This window comes from Phyllobates terribilis, unplaced genomic scaffold, assembly GCF_046119375.1.
Source record: "Phyllobates terribilis strain yellow unplaced genomic scaffold, ASM4611937v1 Scaffold_13__5_contigs__length_258822181, whole genome shotgun sequence".
In the NCBI taxonomy this organism is placed as follows: Eukaryota; Metazoa; Chordata; class Amphibia; order Anura; family Dendrobatidae; genus Phyllobates; species Phyllobates terribilis.
In genome coordinates this window covers 109,189,361-109,206,401 of record NW_027362773.1, presented here as the reverse complement: position 1 = coordinate 109,206,401, position 17,041 = coordinate 109,189,361, and positions in this window count along the sequence as shown.

Here is a 17,041-nt window from a genome sequence, read left to right as displayed (position 1 = left end):
TATGTCATAAAAGATCCCGAAACATTCGCGACCATTTGGTTAGAGCCGACGTGGGATCTACAAATAAGGGACCAATCCAACGCACCTTGGCCACCCCCCGGAGGGGAACTTTCCCGTGTCTAGGATGTTTACAGTGTTCAAATATTACTAAGGTTGACACTGGAAGTGCATTGAGGTGAAGGGTGCATTGCTGGAAAAGGGAAAAAAAAAAAAACTCTTTAAATATCTTAGTTTGCGAGTGTGAACGAGCTGCGTGAGTCCGGAGCGTAAGTGCGAACGAAAGTAAGTGTGTGACTTGTTTTTCAGTGACTTTGTATTCAGGGAGTTTGGAAGGGAGGACTTTGGACTGAATTGCTGACTGTATTTCATTAATTCTTTACTTTACTTTTTACTTAACATTCTGTATATTGCAATCCCCATTAGGAAATGAGCTCCATTATTGACAATGCTATCCAGTGTACATCTTGCCACATGTATGTATTCCTTGAACAGCAGGTCGAGGTTGCTTACTGCTGCGCGAGATGTGTGCACGTTGTGCGTTTGGAAGCCCAGATACTGGATCTAAATGAGCAGCTGGCAACACTGAGATCCATTGACAACATGGAAAGGAGTCTGCTGCTCACTGAGCAGCAGCTTACTGGGGTAGATGTGGGGGAGGGTGGTAGTCGGGAGCTGCAGGACAGTGAGGTCGCTAGTTGGGTGACAGTTAGAAGGGGTGGTAGAGGGAAGAGTGCCAGGGAGGCTAGTCCTGATCTGGCACACCCCAATAAGTTTGCAAAGTTGGCAGATGAGGGGAGTGATGGTACAGGGGTAGCACTACTGCAGCAAGGCATCTCCGGCTTTCAGGGGACGAGTGTCAGCTCCAGTAAAGAGGGAAATAGGAGAGTAGGGCAGGCTAGGCAGGTGCTGGTAGTGGGGGACTCAATTATTAGAGGAAAAGATAGGGCAATCTGTCACAAAGACAGGGATCGTCGAACAGTGTGCTGCCTACCTGGCGCTCGAGTCCGGCACATCGCTGATCGGGTTGACAGATTACTGGGAGGGGCTGGTGAGGACCCAGCGGTCATGCTGCACATTGGCACAAATGACAAAGTTAGAGGTAGGTGGAAGGTCCTTAAAGATGATTTTAGGGAATTAGGCTGCAAGCTGAAAGCAAGGACCTCCAAGGTGGTATTCTCTGAAATACTACCGGTACCACGTGCCACGCCAGAGAGGCAACGGGAGATTTGGGAGATAAATAAGTGGCTCAAGAACTGGTGTAGGAAAGAGGGATTTGGGTTCCTGGAGAACTGGGCCGACTTCTCAGTTGGCTACAGACTCTACGCTAGGGACCGGCTGCACCTTAATGGGGAGGGTGCAGCTGTGCTGGGGGAGAAAATGGCTAGAAGGTTGGAGGAGTGTTTAAACTAGGGATTGGGGGGGAGGGTATTCATTTTATAGGTGGGGAAGATAGTGCAGATAGTGACCTGGCCACAAATAAAGAAATTGGGGGTGGGGTTAGAACAGTCAATAAAGTAAGATGGAATAGAGGTACAGAGAGATACATAAAATGCATGTACACTAATGCCAGAAGCCTCACCAACAAAATGGAGGAATTAGAATTAATTTTGTTGGAAAATAATTATGACATGGTAGGGATATCTGCGACATGGCTGGACGAGAGCCATGACTGGGCAGTTAATTTACAGGGCTATAGTCTGTTCAGAAATGACCGTACAAACAAGCGAGGGGGGGTGTGAGTTTATATGTAAAATCATCCTTAAAACCTGTCTTGCGGGAGGATATATGTGAATCTAATGAAAATGTAGAGTCCCTGTGGGTGGAGATAAGGGGAGGGGGAAAAAATAATAAATTACTGATAGGGGTTTGTTATAAGTCTCCAAAAATAATGGAAGTAGCGGAGAATATCCTCGTAAAGCAGATAGATGAAGCAGCGACTCAAGGAGAAGTCATTATTATGGGAGACTTCAACTACCCTGAAATACATTGGGGGACAGAAACATGTAGTTCAAGCAAAGGAAATAGGTTTTTGACTACTATGAGAGACAATTACCTTTCACAACTGGTTCAGGACCCAACAAGAAGGGGGGCACTGCTAGACCTAATATTAACCAATAGGCCAGACCGCATATCAAATATATTAGTTGGGGGTCACTTGGGTAATAGTGATCACAAAATAATACGTTTTCATGTAACCTTTAATAAGATGTGTAGTAGCGGGGTTACAAGGACACTAAACTTCAGGAAGGCAAATTTCCAACGGTTAAGAGATCATCTTAGTGCAATAAACTGGGACGATATCCTGAGACATAAAGCTACACAAAGCAAATGGGAGACATTTATTAACATCCTGAATAGGACCTGTGCACAATATATACCCCTTGGGAATAAACATGCTAGAAATAGGAGGAAACCACTATGGCTAAATAGAGCTGTAAGGGGCGCAATAAGTGACAAAAAGAAAGCATTTAGAGAACTAAAGCAAGTAGGTAGTGATGAGGCATTAAATAAATATAGAAAATTAAATAAATTATGTAAAAAACAAATCAAGGCAGCAAAGATTTAGGCAGAGAGAATTATTGCCAGAGAAAGTAAAAATAACCCCAAAATATTCTTTAACTATATAAATAGTAAAAAACTAAAAAATGATAGTGTTGGCCCCCTTAAAAATAGTCTGGGTGAAATGGTGGATGAGGATGAGGAAAAAGCCAATATGCTAAATGATTTTTTTTCAACCGTATTTACACAAGAAAATCGCATGACAGAAAACATGATTAGTGATAACAAAAATTCTCCAGTAAATGTCACTTGCTTAACCCAGCAGGAAGTATGGCGGCATCTAAAAATCACTAAAGTTGACAAATCACCGGGCCCGGATGGGATACACCCGCGAGTACTGCAGGAATTAAGTAACGTCATAGATAGACCATTATTTTTAATCTTTAAAGATTCCATAATAACAGGGTCTGTACCACAGGACTGGCGTATAGCAAATGTGGTGCCAATATTCAAAAAGGGGACAAAAACTGAACTTGGAAATTATAGGCCGGTAAGCTTAACCTCTACTGTGGGTAAAATCCTGGAGGGTTTCCTAAGAGATGCTATAATAGAGTATCTGAAGAAGAATAACCTCATGACCCAATATCAACATGGGTTTACGAGGGACCGTTCCTGTCAAACTAATCTGATCAGTTTTTATGAGGAGGCAAGTTCCGGACTGGACCAAGGAAATGCAGTGGATGTTGTGTATATGGACTTTTCAAAAGCTTTTGATACGGTTCCACACAAAAGGTTGATACACAAAATGAGAACAATGGGGATAGGGGAAAATATATGTATGTGGGTTAAGAATTGGCTCAGTGATAGGAAACAAAGGGTGGCTATTAATGGAAAACACTCAAACCGGGTCTCAGTTAACAGTGGGGTACCACAGGGGTCAGTATTGGGCCCACTTCTTTTTAACATATTTATTAATGACACTAAACTCTGCAGGGTAATCAATACAGAGGAGGACAATTTTATATTACAGGAGGATCTATGTAAACTAGAAGCTTGGGCTGATAAATGGCAAATGAGCTTTAATGGGGATAAATGTAAGGTAATGCACTTGGGCAGAGGAAATAAAATGTATAATTATAAGCTTAATTGTAAAACACATGGCAAAACTGTTACTGAAAAAGACCTGGGTGTATTGGTGGACGACAAGCTCAGTGTAGTGGCCAGTGTCAGGCTGCTTCTGCAAAGGCAAATAAAATAATGGGATGCATTAAAAGAGGCATAGATGCTCATGAGGAGAACATAATTTTACCTCTATACAAGTCATTAGTGTGACCACACTTAGAATACTGTGTACAGTTCTGGTCTCCGGTGTATAAGAAAGACATAGCTGAACTAGAGCGGGGCAGAGAAGAGTGACCAAGGTTATTAGAGGACTGGGGGTCTGCAATACCAAGACAGGTTATTACACTTGGGGTTATTTACTGTGGAAAAAAGAAGGCTTAGGGGTGATCTTATTACTATGTACAAGTATATGAGGGGACAGTACAAAGAGCTTTCTACTGATCTTTTTACTCTGAGGCCTGAGACGGGGACAAGGGGGCATCTTCTACGTCTAGAGGAAAGAAGGTTTAATCATAATCACAGACGGGGATTCTTTACTGTAAGAGCAGTGAGACTATGGAACTCTCTGCCGCATGATGTTGTAATGAGTGATTCACTGTTAAAATTTAAGAAGGGCATGGATGCCTTTCTTGAAAAGTATAATATTACAGGTTATAAATACTAGATTCCTTGATAGGGCGTTGATCCAGGGAACTAGTCTGATTGTCGTATGGAGTCAGGAAGGATTTTTTTTCCCCAATGTGGAGCTTAGTGTTTACCACATGTTTTTTTTTTGCCTTCCTCTGGATCAACATGTTAGGCTATGGGTTGAACTAGATGGACTTAGTCTTCCTTCAACCTTAAAAACTATGTTACTTTTACACATCCTCATTTTGGCAAACGTTATTCTATTAAAGAATATTTCTCTTGTGATTCCACGTATGTGGTGTATCTAATTAAGTGTCCATGCGGTCTCGCATATGTTGGTGAGACCACCCAACATATCCGAGACCGTATTTCACAACACAAATCGACAATTCGTTGTGGACGCACGATGTTACCTATACCAGCACATTTTCTAGCTATGTCCCACAACATTTCACAACTAAGGTATCAAGTAATTGATCACATTCCGCCAAATAGACAGGGGAGCAACCGGATTCAAAACCTCAAAAAACGTGAGCTATACTGGATACATACGCTACAGATCCTCACTCCGAAAGGACTTAATAGGGAGTATGACGCACAAGATGAATAAAAAATTCCTATATCGCCCCCAAAAATCCCTCTACCTATATGACATAAAACTCACTCTGTCCAGTGTCTATTGGATAGGATAATAAACCAGGGTTTAGCGGATAATTCTATGCTACTGATTAAAGTTTTAAGTTGTGGGTCATTCACTGGGCTTTCAGTATGGATGACTAGATTGTTTGCCATTTTATAATAATTGAATATATTTCATGTTACTGATTATTTTTCTTTGTCTTGTAGGTTACTAATTAAGGTTCCCAGGGACCTCCGTAACGAATCCCATGCATTTTTTTCTTTGACTCTTCAGGATCCCCCTCCTTATTTTGCAATTTAATATAATATAATCTGTTTTTCAAGTATTCATCTCCTATAGCTCCTCCTAAGGTTGGCTCACCCTGCGTTATTCTGCTCTTGATTGAGTATAACCTCTTTCCACTGATTTACACCTTAAGTAAAGTCTATCCACTTACTTCCAGTGTAGCGTATATACTGCGCATGTCCGGAAGTGACTTGCGTTCCACTGTCTCCCTTTGCGTTCCAGCGCGCGCACCGGAAGTCAGTATGGCCATACTGCGCATGACCGGATATACACCGGCGTTCTTTCACCGCTTCCACCAACGCACTAGTCCTATATAATATATATATAGTCCTATATATATAGTCCTTTATATAGTCCTTCCTTCTTTCCACCACACGGCGCTTTTTCGCGGTTCCTAGTCCATGCACTATTCCCTTCACGCCAGGTATGTAATCCTTCAGTGTTCCCTACGCCATTTTTGCTATTTGAACCGTTTGTTCTGTGTCTAATTGTTCCTACTTACCTGTAATAGAGTTTCTTTGCTGCTACTCCTCTTGTAACTAACTCTATGACGGACCATGACACCATATGGGATCAGTGACTCCATGAGCTTACATTGATATTCCCATTAGAAGCCTTATGATGAATATATTGCATGTTACCTACACTCTTTAATATAAATTGTACCCTTTTTCCTCATTGTAAATCATCTGACAACGTTTGTCCTTCAAGCATATATGTGAATATACAGTACAGACCAAAAGTTTGGACACACCTTCTCATTTAAAGATTTTTCTGTATTTTCATGACTTTGAAAATTGTACATTCACACTGAAGGCATCAAAACTATGAATTAACACATGTGGAATTATATACTTAACAAAAAAGTGTAAAACAACTGAAAATATGTCTTATATTCTTGGTTCTTCAAAGTAGCCACCTTTTGCTTTGATGACTGCTTTGCACACTCTTGGCATTCTCTTGATGAGCTTCAAGAGGTAGTCACCGGAAATGGTCTTCCAACAATCTTGAAGGAGTTCCCAGAGATGCTTAGCACTTGTTGGCCCTTTTGCCTTCAATCTGCGGTCCAGCTCACCCCAAACCATCTCGATTGGGTTCAGGTCTTGTTACTGTGGAGGCCAGGTCATCTGGCGTAGCACCCCATCTCTCTCCTTATTGGTCAAAAAGCCCTCACAAAGCCTGGAGGTGTGTTTGGGGTCATTGTCCTGTTGAAAAATAAATGATGGTCCAACTAAACACAAACCGGATGGAATAGCATGGCGCTGCAAGATGCTGTGGTAGCCATGCTGGTTCAGTATGCCTTCAATTTTGAATAAATCCCCAACAGTGTCACCAGCAAAGCACCCCCACACCATCACACCTCCTCCTCCATGCTTCACGGTGGGAACCATGCATGCAGAGTCCATCCGTTCACCTCTTCTGCGTCGCACAAAGACGTGTGTTCTTTAGCCCATACAAGAGTCTTCTGCTTGTTGCCTGTCCTTAGCAGTGGTTTCCTAGCAGCTATTTTACCATGAAGGCCTGCTGCTCAAAGTCTCCTCTTAACAGTTGTTGAAGAGATGTGTCCGCTGCTAGAACTCTGTGTGGCAGTGGCCTGGTCTCTAATCTGAGCTGCTGTTAACCTGCGATTTCTGAGGCTGGTGACTCGGATAAGCTTATCCTCAGAAGCAGAGGTGACTCTTGGTCTTCCTTTCCTGGGGCAGTCCTCATGTGAGCCAGTTTCTATGTAGCGCTTGATGGTTTTTGCAACTGCACTTGGGGACACTTTCAAAGTTTGCCCAATTTTTCGGACTGACTGACCTTCATTTCTTAAAGTAATGATGGCCACTCGTTTTTCTTTACTTAGCTGCTTTTTTCTTGCCATAATACAAATTCTAACAGTCTATTCAATAGGACTATCAGCTGTGTATCCACCTGACTTATGCACAACACAACTGATGGTCCCAACCCCATTTATAAGGCAAGAAATCCCATGTATTAAACCTGACAGGGCACACCTGTGAAGTGAAAACCATTTCCGGTGACTACCTCTTGAAGCTCATCAAGAGAATGCCAAGAGTGTGCAAAGCAGTCATCAAAGCAAAAGGTGGCTACTTTGAAGAACCTAAAATATAAGACATATTTTCAGTTGTTTCACACTTTTTTGTTAAGTATATAATTCCACATGTGTTAATTCATAGTTTTGATGCCTTCAGTGTGAATGTACAATTTTCATAGTCATGAAAATACAGAAAAATCTTTAAATGAGAAGGTGCACACTTTGCTCCAGTACCGGCTGTGTCTCTTGTCTGATTGCTTAGGGCGGCGGCCCGGCTACTGCCTGATTCTTATAGTTACTGTGTGCGCACTCCTAATGCCTCCCCAGCCTATTGCTGTGAGTCACTGGATACTTAAACCTCCTCCAGACAGTAGGGGGTGCCTGAGCAACACTTTGATTCAGTGTGTTCTGTGCAACTGAGTTGCCAGGTCCTGTCCTGTATCTTGTCTGTTTCCGCCCCTGGGGGCTGTATACCCAGGCCTGTTACCTGTATCTGTGACTTCTAGTCTGTCTCCGCCACCATGAGGGCTGAGTTCCCAGGCTCGTTCCTATGTCTTATTACTGGTTCAGCTCCTGTCTGAACTGTGTCATAGCCCGTTACCTGTTTCTCTCTATGTCCGAACCTTCCCTTTTCCTGCAGTGTCTGAACCTGCACCTAACTCCAACTCGTTGTCTCTGAACTTCTGTTTGTGAGTTTTGTGTACACTCGCTACTTCATTGTAAGTACCTTGTGTGTATCTAGTTCTGCTTGTTCACCGCACCTGCGGTTTTGCTCTGCCCTGCTTGTTCACCGCACCTGCAGTTTCGCTCTGATCTGCTTGTCCACCGCACCTGTGGTTTTGCTCTGCTCTGCTTGTCTACCGCATCTGCAGGTTTTGCTCTGCTTTGCTTGTCTACCGCATCTGCAGGTTTTGCTCTGCTCTGCTTGTCTACCGCACCTGTGGCTCCGTTCCTGTGTCTGTATTGGTCCCTATCCTGCCTGCGTTCCTACCTGCCAGTACCCGCCTGTCTGCATGCCAGCCGTGCCTGCCAGTGCCCACCTGTCTGCATGCCAGCCGTGCCTGCCATTGCCCACCTGTCTGCATACCAGCCGTGCCTGCCAATACCCACCTGTCTGCATACCAGCCATGCCTGCCAGTACCCACCTGTCTGTATGCCAGCCTAACCTGCCTGTTCCTGCATTCCCCGGTGTGGGTCAACAGCTGTGACCAGGGTCTGACCTGGAGTAGCACCTGGTCCCTCTGCTCGGTTCCTCCCTGGTTCACGGAGTCGACTGAGCCGCCATGTGACCTTGGTCGGTCCGAGTTGATACTTAGTTACACCCCTCCAGGCACTCCTCGTTTCATGGTCCAATGGGATCACTAATCATGCTCACGCCAGTCAGTCCGGGCGTGTGCATAACACAGCAAAGCACCCCCACACCATCACACCTCCTCCTCCATGCTTCACGGTGGGAACCAGGCATGTAGAGTCCATCCGTTCAACTTTTCTGCGTCGCACAAAGACACGGTGGTTGGAACCAAAGATCTCAAATTTGGACTCATCAGACCAAAGCACAGATTTCCACTGGTCTAATGTCCATTCCTTGTGTTCTTTAGCCCAAACAAGTCTCTTCTGCTTGTTGCCTGTCCTTAGCAGTGGTTTCCTAGCAGCTATTTTACCATGAAGGCCTGCTGCACAAAGTCTCCTCTTAACAGTTGTTGTAGAGATGTGTCTGCTGCTAGAACTCTGTGTGGCATTGACCTGGTCTCTAATCTGAGCTGCTGATAACCTGCGATTTCCGAGGCTGGTGACTCGGATAAACTTATCCTCAGAAGTGTAGTATCGGCGTCTATGCCCCCTGAGAGGCAGAGACGCCGTCCCTCTTACCGCCGCGCTCCCGGCCCGGCGTCTTCCGGCTCTCCTGCTGCTGCTGCCGGCGCGCTCAGCTTCCCGGGCACTGTGCTTAGGCCGGGGACTCTTTAGGATGGCGCGCGCGGCCCCTTTAAGAGTGGGGGAGCGCGCGCGCGCCGTCCTAAGTAGTCCCCGGCCGATAGCCGGAGGACCTCTCATATAAATGGCACCTCCAAAATGGAGGTGCCCGTGCAAGGTTGTTGTTATGATCTGCAACAAGAACTAAGGAAAGATAGGGGAAAGCTGTCCCTACAGTAAGACTAAGCTGAATCCCTACGATGTAGCGGGCTGCCTGTTCCTAGTGAACAGACCCGCCTTCTTCCTCGGCTAGTCTGAACGAAGACCTATAGAATTAAGGGAGGGGTCCCTAAAAGAACTAAGGACTGGGACAAAAATGGGACACCCCCTAAACAGAAATTGTTGTAGAACACAAAAGACAAACTGACAAAAAGTATGAGAGGTCCAAGAGGACCAAGCAAACTGACAGAGATAGGCACCGAAGCACCAGGCTAGCAAAACAGTCAAACAACACTGAAGTCCAGCAAAGCCAGAAGGGTGGAGCTGGAATATATAGGCAGATGGTCATGTGACCGCAAAACACAAGATAGAAAAAACTAACAGGAGGGTTCTAACAGTACCCCCTCTTTTATGAGGATCCTCCGGATTCTCCAGGCCCAGGCCTATCCGGAAACCTACTGTGGAAAGCTTTAACAAGCCTAGGAGCAGAGACATCATGCGTTCTTACCCAGGAGTTGTCTTCGGGACCGAAACCCTTCCAGGAGACAAGATACTGTAATCTCCCTCTATGCCATCTAGAATTCAAGATACGAGAAATTTCATATTCGCCGTCTTCCACCACAGGAGGAACTGTGACAGTGACGACCATATCAGATACGTCAGCCTTTTTCAACAAGGAAACATGAAACACAGGATTAATCTTCCAGGAAGTAGGGACATCCAACCTAACAGCAGACTGGTTAACAACCTGAAGCACTTTAAATGGACCCACAAACTTAGGACCCAGTTTTTTAGAAGGAAACCTCAACCGCAGGTTCTTCGAGGACAACCGAACCATGTCACCCACAGTAAACAAAACCTCTTTACGTTTCCTGTCAAAATACTTCTTGGACTTTTTGTTAGCCTCTTGAAGGTTACAACGTACATTAGTCCAAACTTTCTCCAAATCACCGGAAAAATTCTCCTCCTCCTGCACCGCCGACCCCAATTTGGAGAACGAACCCAAAGATGGATGTCTCCCAGTACAGCAAAAAAAAGGAGAACACCCAGCAGAGGAGGATGTATAATAGTTAAGAGCAAATTCTGCGAGAGGCAGAAACTCCGACCACACCTCTTGATTGTCCGCCACAAAACAATGCAAAAACTGCTCAACATCCTGGTTCTTTCTTTCAGTCTGTCCATTAGACTCAGGATGATAACCAGACGAAAATGACAAATGGACTCCCAACCTGTCACAAAAAGCACGCCAAAAGCGAGCCACAAACTGAGGTCCTCTATCAGAAACAATATCCGTGGGAACGCCATGGAGCTTGACAATCTCCTTAACAAACGCCTTAGCGAGTGTCTTGGCGCAGGGCAACTTAATGAATGGAACCAAATGACACATCTTACTAAAACGGTCCACGACCACCCAGATGACAGTAAAACCCTCGGACACAGGAAGATCAGTAATAAAATCCATAGTGAGATGCGTCCAAGGCGCACTAGGAACCTCCAGAGGGCAAAGCAACCCCGCAGCAGGAGTATGTGAAGCCTTTGACCTAGCGCACAAAGTACACTGACACACCCACTTGATGACTTCCTTCTGCCACCAGGCCAGCAAAAACTGCGACTGATCAATCTCTTAGTCTTCGAAATTCCTGGATGGCCTGCCAACAGAGACTCATGACACTCCACAAACAAATCTCTCCTAAAGGCTCTAGGCACGAACAACCTCCCATTGGGAGTGTTAGATGGAGCATCATCTTGAGCTTTCAGAATCCCATTCTCCAAAACGGAGTCCAAAGCCGCCACCACAACTCCTTTCTGTAAAATGCTCTCCTCCTCCTCAGCACCGACCGTAGGAGAGAAGCTGCGAGATAAAGCATCGGCTTTAACATTCTTAGTACCAGGGATATAGGTAACAGAAAAATGAAACCGAGAAAAAAAAAGTGCCCACCTAGCTTGACGGGCATTCAAGCGCTTGGCAGCCTCCAGATAGATCAAATTCTTATGATCTGTGAAAACCTGAATAGGAAATCTAGCGCCTTCCAAAAAATGACGCCAATGTTCAAACGCGAGTTTAATAGCCAACAACTCCCGATTTCCAACATCATAATTCAGTTCGGTTTCCGAAATTTTTTTCGAAAAGAAGTCACAAGGATGTCTCTCCTGAGACAAAACTGCTCCGACCCCCACCGATGAAGCATCGACCTCGACCAAAAAAGGCTTGGTCTCATCAGGCTGCATAAGGGGCAGAACTGAACCTCTCTTTGAGATACTCAAACACTTCAATGACCTCAGTAGTCCACTGGGCCGTATTCGCACCTTTCCTGGTGAGATCGGTTAGAGGTTTAACAATTACAGAAAAATTCTTAATGAATTTCCTGTAATAATTGGCAAAACCCAAAAATCTCTGTATAGATTTCAAACCAATAGGCCTAGGCCATTCCTGCACAGCCTGAAACTTCACAGGGTCCATCTCAAAGCCCTCGCTGGAGACAATGTAGCCCAAAAAACTAATTTTCTGCACAGCGAACTCACATTTCTCCAGCTTAGCAAAGAGTGAATTATCACCCAATAACTGCAAAACTTCACGTACACTCTGCCAATGGGACTCCAGATCTGGTGAATAAATCAAAATGTCATCCAAATACATAACCACATTCTTACCAGTCAGAGGTCTCAGGATGTCATTAATAAGGTTCTGAAAAAATGCAGGTGCATTGGTAAGACCAAAAGGCATCACCAAATTCTCAAAATGACCTACCGGAGTGTTAAAAGCAGTTTTCCATTCATCACCCTCCTTCACATGTAACAAATTGTATGCCCCCCAGAGATCAATTTTGGAGAACCACTTGGCTCCCACTAACTGGTTAAACAAGTCAGGAATTAACGGTAATGGGTAGGAATTGCTTACGGTAATCTTATTAATTTCACGAAAATCCAGACATGGACGTAAACCGCCGTCCTTTTTTTTAACAAAGAAGAATCCAACTGCCACAGGTGACTTAGAAGGTCTAATGTGACCAGCAGCCAGGCTAGTCTGTATGTACTCCTCCAAGGCCTTTCTTTCAGGGATAGTCAGATTAAACAAGCGACTCTTGGGAAGAGTAGCTCCTGGAACAAACTCAATGGCGCAATCATAATCCCTATGAGGAGGTAAAACTTGTGACTCCTCCTCCAAAAAAACCCTCCAAAAATCTTGAATAGGTACAGGTAATTCCACTTTTTCCACAGCCGCAATGCGACTATTACAACATTTATCATAGCACTTCGGACTCCAAGACTTAATCACATTAGTAGACCAGTCCAATAAAGGATTGTGCAGTTTTAACCAAGGCAATCCTAGAACAACTGGAGAGGGTAAATTATCCAAAACAACCAAATCCAAAATTTCTTGGTGAACTCCATTGATAGTGAGAGGAAATGCAGCAGTCTTGTGAGTAATACATTTCAAAGGAGTGTTATCAATTGCAACCACAGAAATAGGTGATGACAAAGGTTTGGATTTCAATTTAATGTTTTCCAAAAACCCTTAATCAATCACATTAAGTGTTGAACCACAATCCACAAATACCTAAAATTCTATAAAATCTCCCTGCAGAGTAGTACTCCCAGAAAGAAATACTCCTGCAGAGCGTAAACAAGCTATACAGGCGTAACTGACCTTTTTTTTTCTTTACTTAAACTACGCTCACAATACTTAATCAAATGGTCACCTTTACCACAATAAAGACACAATCCCTCGGCGAATCTCCGGTCTTTTTCCTGAGAGCGGAGTGACATCGCCCCCACCTCCACTGGTTCTCCGCTGTCAGAGCAGATTTTCTGGGAACTAGGACCTGACGTTACAGGAGTTTTTACATCATTCACCCTAGACCTCAGTCTCCTGTCCACACGAACAGCTAACTGCATAGCTTCCTGCAGAGTCTCAGGTGCAGGGAATGCAATTAGCAAATCCTTAACCCTTTCACTCAGACCAGCAAGAAATAAACATCTCAGCGCAGAATCATTCCATTTAACTTCTGAGGCCCATCTCCTGAAGTGTGTGCAATAATTTTCAACATCATCTGACCCCTGATTCAAACGCCTAGGTTCTGATTCAGCAGATGAGATTCAATCAGGATCGTCATATAATAGCCCCATAGCAGAAAAAAATTCTTCAACAGAACTTAAACACGGATCATTAGGCTGGAGAGAAAAGGCCCACCCCTGTGGTTCGTTGCGCAAAAGTGACATAATAAAACCAATGCGCTGTGATTCATTCCCAGAGGATCTTGGTCTCAAACAAAAATATAACAAACAAGCATTTTTAAAGAAAAAAAAATCTTGCTGTTTACCATAAAAAAACATCAGGCAGTCCTACCTTGGGTTCGACAAAATGCGCTCCAGGACAGCTACTCACATGTTGCTGAAGCTCAACCACCTCCAGAGACAATCCCTGCAGGCGTTGAGCCAAGTCCTGGATGGAAACCATACTGATCCCCGAATTTCTTTCCTTTTAGTCTTTTTTGGGCTGGACTTACTGTTATGATCTGCAACAAGAACTAAGGAAAGATAGGGGAAAGCTATCCCTACAGTAAGACTAAGCTGAATCCCTACGATGTAGCAGGCTGCCTGTTCCTAGTGAACAGACCCGCCTTCATCCTCGGCTAGTCTGAACGAAGACCTATAGAATTAAGGGAGGGGTCCCTAAAAGAACTAAGGACTGGGACAAAAATGGGACACCTCCTAAAAAGAAATTGTTGTAGAACACAAAAGACAAACTGACAAAAAGTACTAGAGGTCCAAGAGGACCAAGCAAACTGACAGAGATAGGCACCAAAGCACCAGGCTAGCAAAACAGTCAAACAACACTGAAGTCCAGCAAAGCCAGAAGGGCGGAGCTGGAATATATAGGCAGATGGTCACGTGACCGCAAAACACAAGATAGAAAAAACTAACAGGAGTGTTCTAACAGTTGTAGCTTTGTGTCCTAAACTCTGCTTCAGCCCTCAGGTCCCTCTGCTAGTCTGACTACCAGTCCAGTCCGCCAGCCTGACTACCAGTCCAGTCCGCCAGCCTGACTACCAGTCCAGTCCGCCAGTCTGACTACCAGTCCTGTCCGCCAGCCTGACTACCAGTCCAGTCCGCGAGCCTGACTACCAGTCCTGTCTGCCAGCCTGACTACCTGTTTCCGCCAGCCAAGTGTACTCTCCAGCCCGACGGTCTGCCTACGATCCAAACCCGCCAGTCTGTCTATGGGCCTGGCTTGCCTGCCTACCCGGAGATCGTACCAGTTACCTGCCATGCCTATCAGCCAGCCTACCTGGAGGCTCCTACCAGTTACCTGCTGTGCCTATCAGTCAGCCTACCTTCTAGTTACCTGCCGTGCTTACCCGGAGGCTCCTGCCAGTTACCCTTAGGAGTCACCTGCTCTCATACAAGGACAGGCCCAGAGTAGCACCTGGTCCCTCTGCTCGGTCCTTCCCTGGTTCACGGAGTCGACTGAGCCGCCGTGTGACCTTGGTCAGTCCGAGTTGATACCTAGTTACCCCCCTCTGGTCCCACTTTGCTCCGCAGCACAGAGGTTCCACCACCCGGATCCGTAACAGTTTGCATGGGCCATGAAACCCGGTGGCCCCCAGGCTCCTTCGCTTGCTGACCTGTACCAGGAGGTTTCTCGTCAGAGATCCCAACAGGAAACCATCCTGACCTACCTGCGGTCTGTCAACTCTTGCCTGGACACGCTGTCTGTCCCACCTGTGCCCGCCTCGAGCCGAGCGACACCCGCTCCGGCGACGCCGCTGCCTACCAATACCACGGCATCCAGCCTAGGACCCCGGCTTTCTGCGCCTCCTCGTTTTGGGGGTGACCCCGTATTATGTCGGGGTTTTCTGAACCAGTGCACACTGCACTTTGAACTTCTGGCACATCAGTCTCCCTCCGACCGGGCCAAGGTGGCGTTCATCATGTCTCACCTCACCGGGGAAGCATTGGCATGGCTAAAACACTCTATGGGAGAGAGGGGATTCCCTGGTGTCCGATCTTCCGGCTTTCCTCACTGCCTTCTGGAGGGTCTTCGATGAGCCCGGACGAAGGATTTCTACTGCCTCCTCATTGCTTCGTCTCCGCCAAAGGAATTTCACCGTGGGCCAGTATGTCATACAGTTCCGTACCCTCGCTTCTGAGCTTGCCTGGGACAACAAGGCCCTGGTGTCCACCTTCCGGGAAGGTCTTTCCGGTCGGATTAAGGACGAGCTAGCCGGCCGGGACATTCCTACCACCCTGGATGACCTGGTGTCACTGGCTACCCAGATTGACATCCGTTTCCTAGAACGTGCTAAGGAGACTACCCGGGAGAGAAGATTTCCTCATCTTGCTCCGGTTTTCCAGAAACCTGCTTCCCAACCAGCAACTCCCCGGGCACGCTCGCCCGAACCTATGCAGATCGACCAGACCAAGATGGTCAAGTCTCGACAAGAAACACGCCGACCCGAAGGGAGCTGTTTCTACTGTGGTAGTAAGGAGCACCTGATCCGTTCCTGTCCGGTGAAGCCGGGAAACTCCAGTGTCTAGGACCGCTCGGAGAGGTCGTCCTAGGCAAGAGTAAATCCTCTCGGTTCTTGACTTTAACCGTCTCTATTTCCTGTGGAGAGAACCGCTTCTTTGAAACCGCCCATCTGGATTCCAGAGCCGCTGGGAATCTCATTTCCCAGTCCCTTGTAGAGAAGTATCAGATTCCTACCAAACCTCTGGCTGAACTATTGGCAGTCGCTTCCGTGGATGGAAGACTCCTTCCGGTGACCATCTTGCTCGTCACTGAGCCCGTAACCCTTCAGGTGGGAATGCTGCACTCAGAGAGGATCTCCTTCCATGTGCTTTCCAGACTCTCTCACTCCCTTTTGCTAGGTCTACCCTGGCTACAGAGACATGAACCCGTTCTGAATTGACAATCCGGTGAGGTGCTCCGTTGGGGGCAGGATTGCCATGAGACCTGCCTGGTCCCGGTTCCCCCGGCTCGACCTCCGGCTACTCCGGCTAATTTACCTGGTCTACCGGCACCTTACTGGTCCTATGCAGATGTCTTCGACAAGAAGGAAGCAGAGACACTGCCACCTCATAGGCCATATGATTGCCCTATCGACCTGGCACCCGGTGCCACTCCACCCCGTGGGCGTATTTACCCGTTGTCGTTGGCCGAAACCCGGGCCTTTCGGAGTACATCGAAGAAAATCTGGCTAGGGGATTCATCCAGAAATCTACCTCCCCGGCTGGAGCCAGATTCTTCTTCGTAAAAAAGAAAGACGGTTCACTATGCCCCTGTATCGATTATAGAGTGTAGCGTCGGCGTCCCTGCCTCCTGCTAGGCAGGGACGCCGTTCCCCTCACCTCTCCGCTCCGTGCCCGGCGGCTTCCTCCCGCTCTGCTGGCAGCGCGCGCTGCTTCCCGGCCTCTGTGCTTAGGGCGCGCGCGCGCGCGCTCCCCCTCTCTTAAAGGGGCCACGCGCGCCGTCCTAAGGAGTCCCCGGCCAATGGCCGGAGGACCTCACCATATATAAGGCACCTCCTCCAAAATGGAGGTGCCTGAGCAATGTTGTTGCAAAGCCTTTCAACTCTGCTTCAGCCCTCAGGTCCCGTTACCAGTTACCTGCCAGTTACCTGCCAGTCACCTGCCAGTCACCTGCCAGATTCCTGCCTGTTACTTATCTATCTGCGGTCCGACAGTCTGCCTACCAG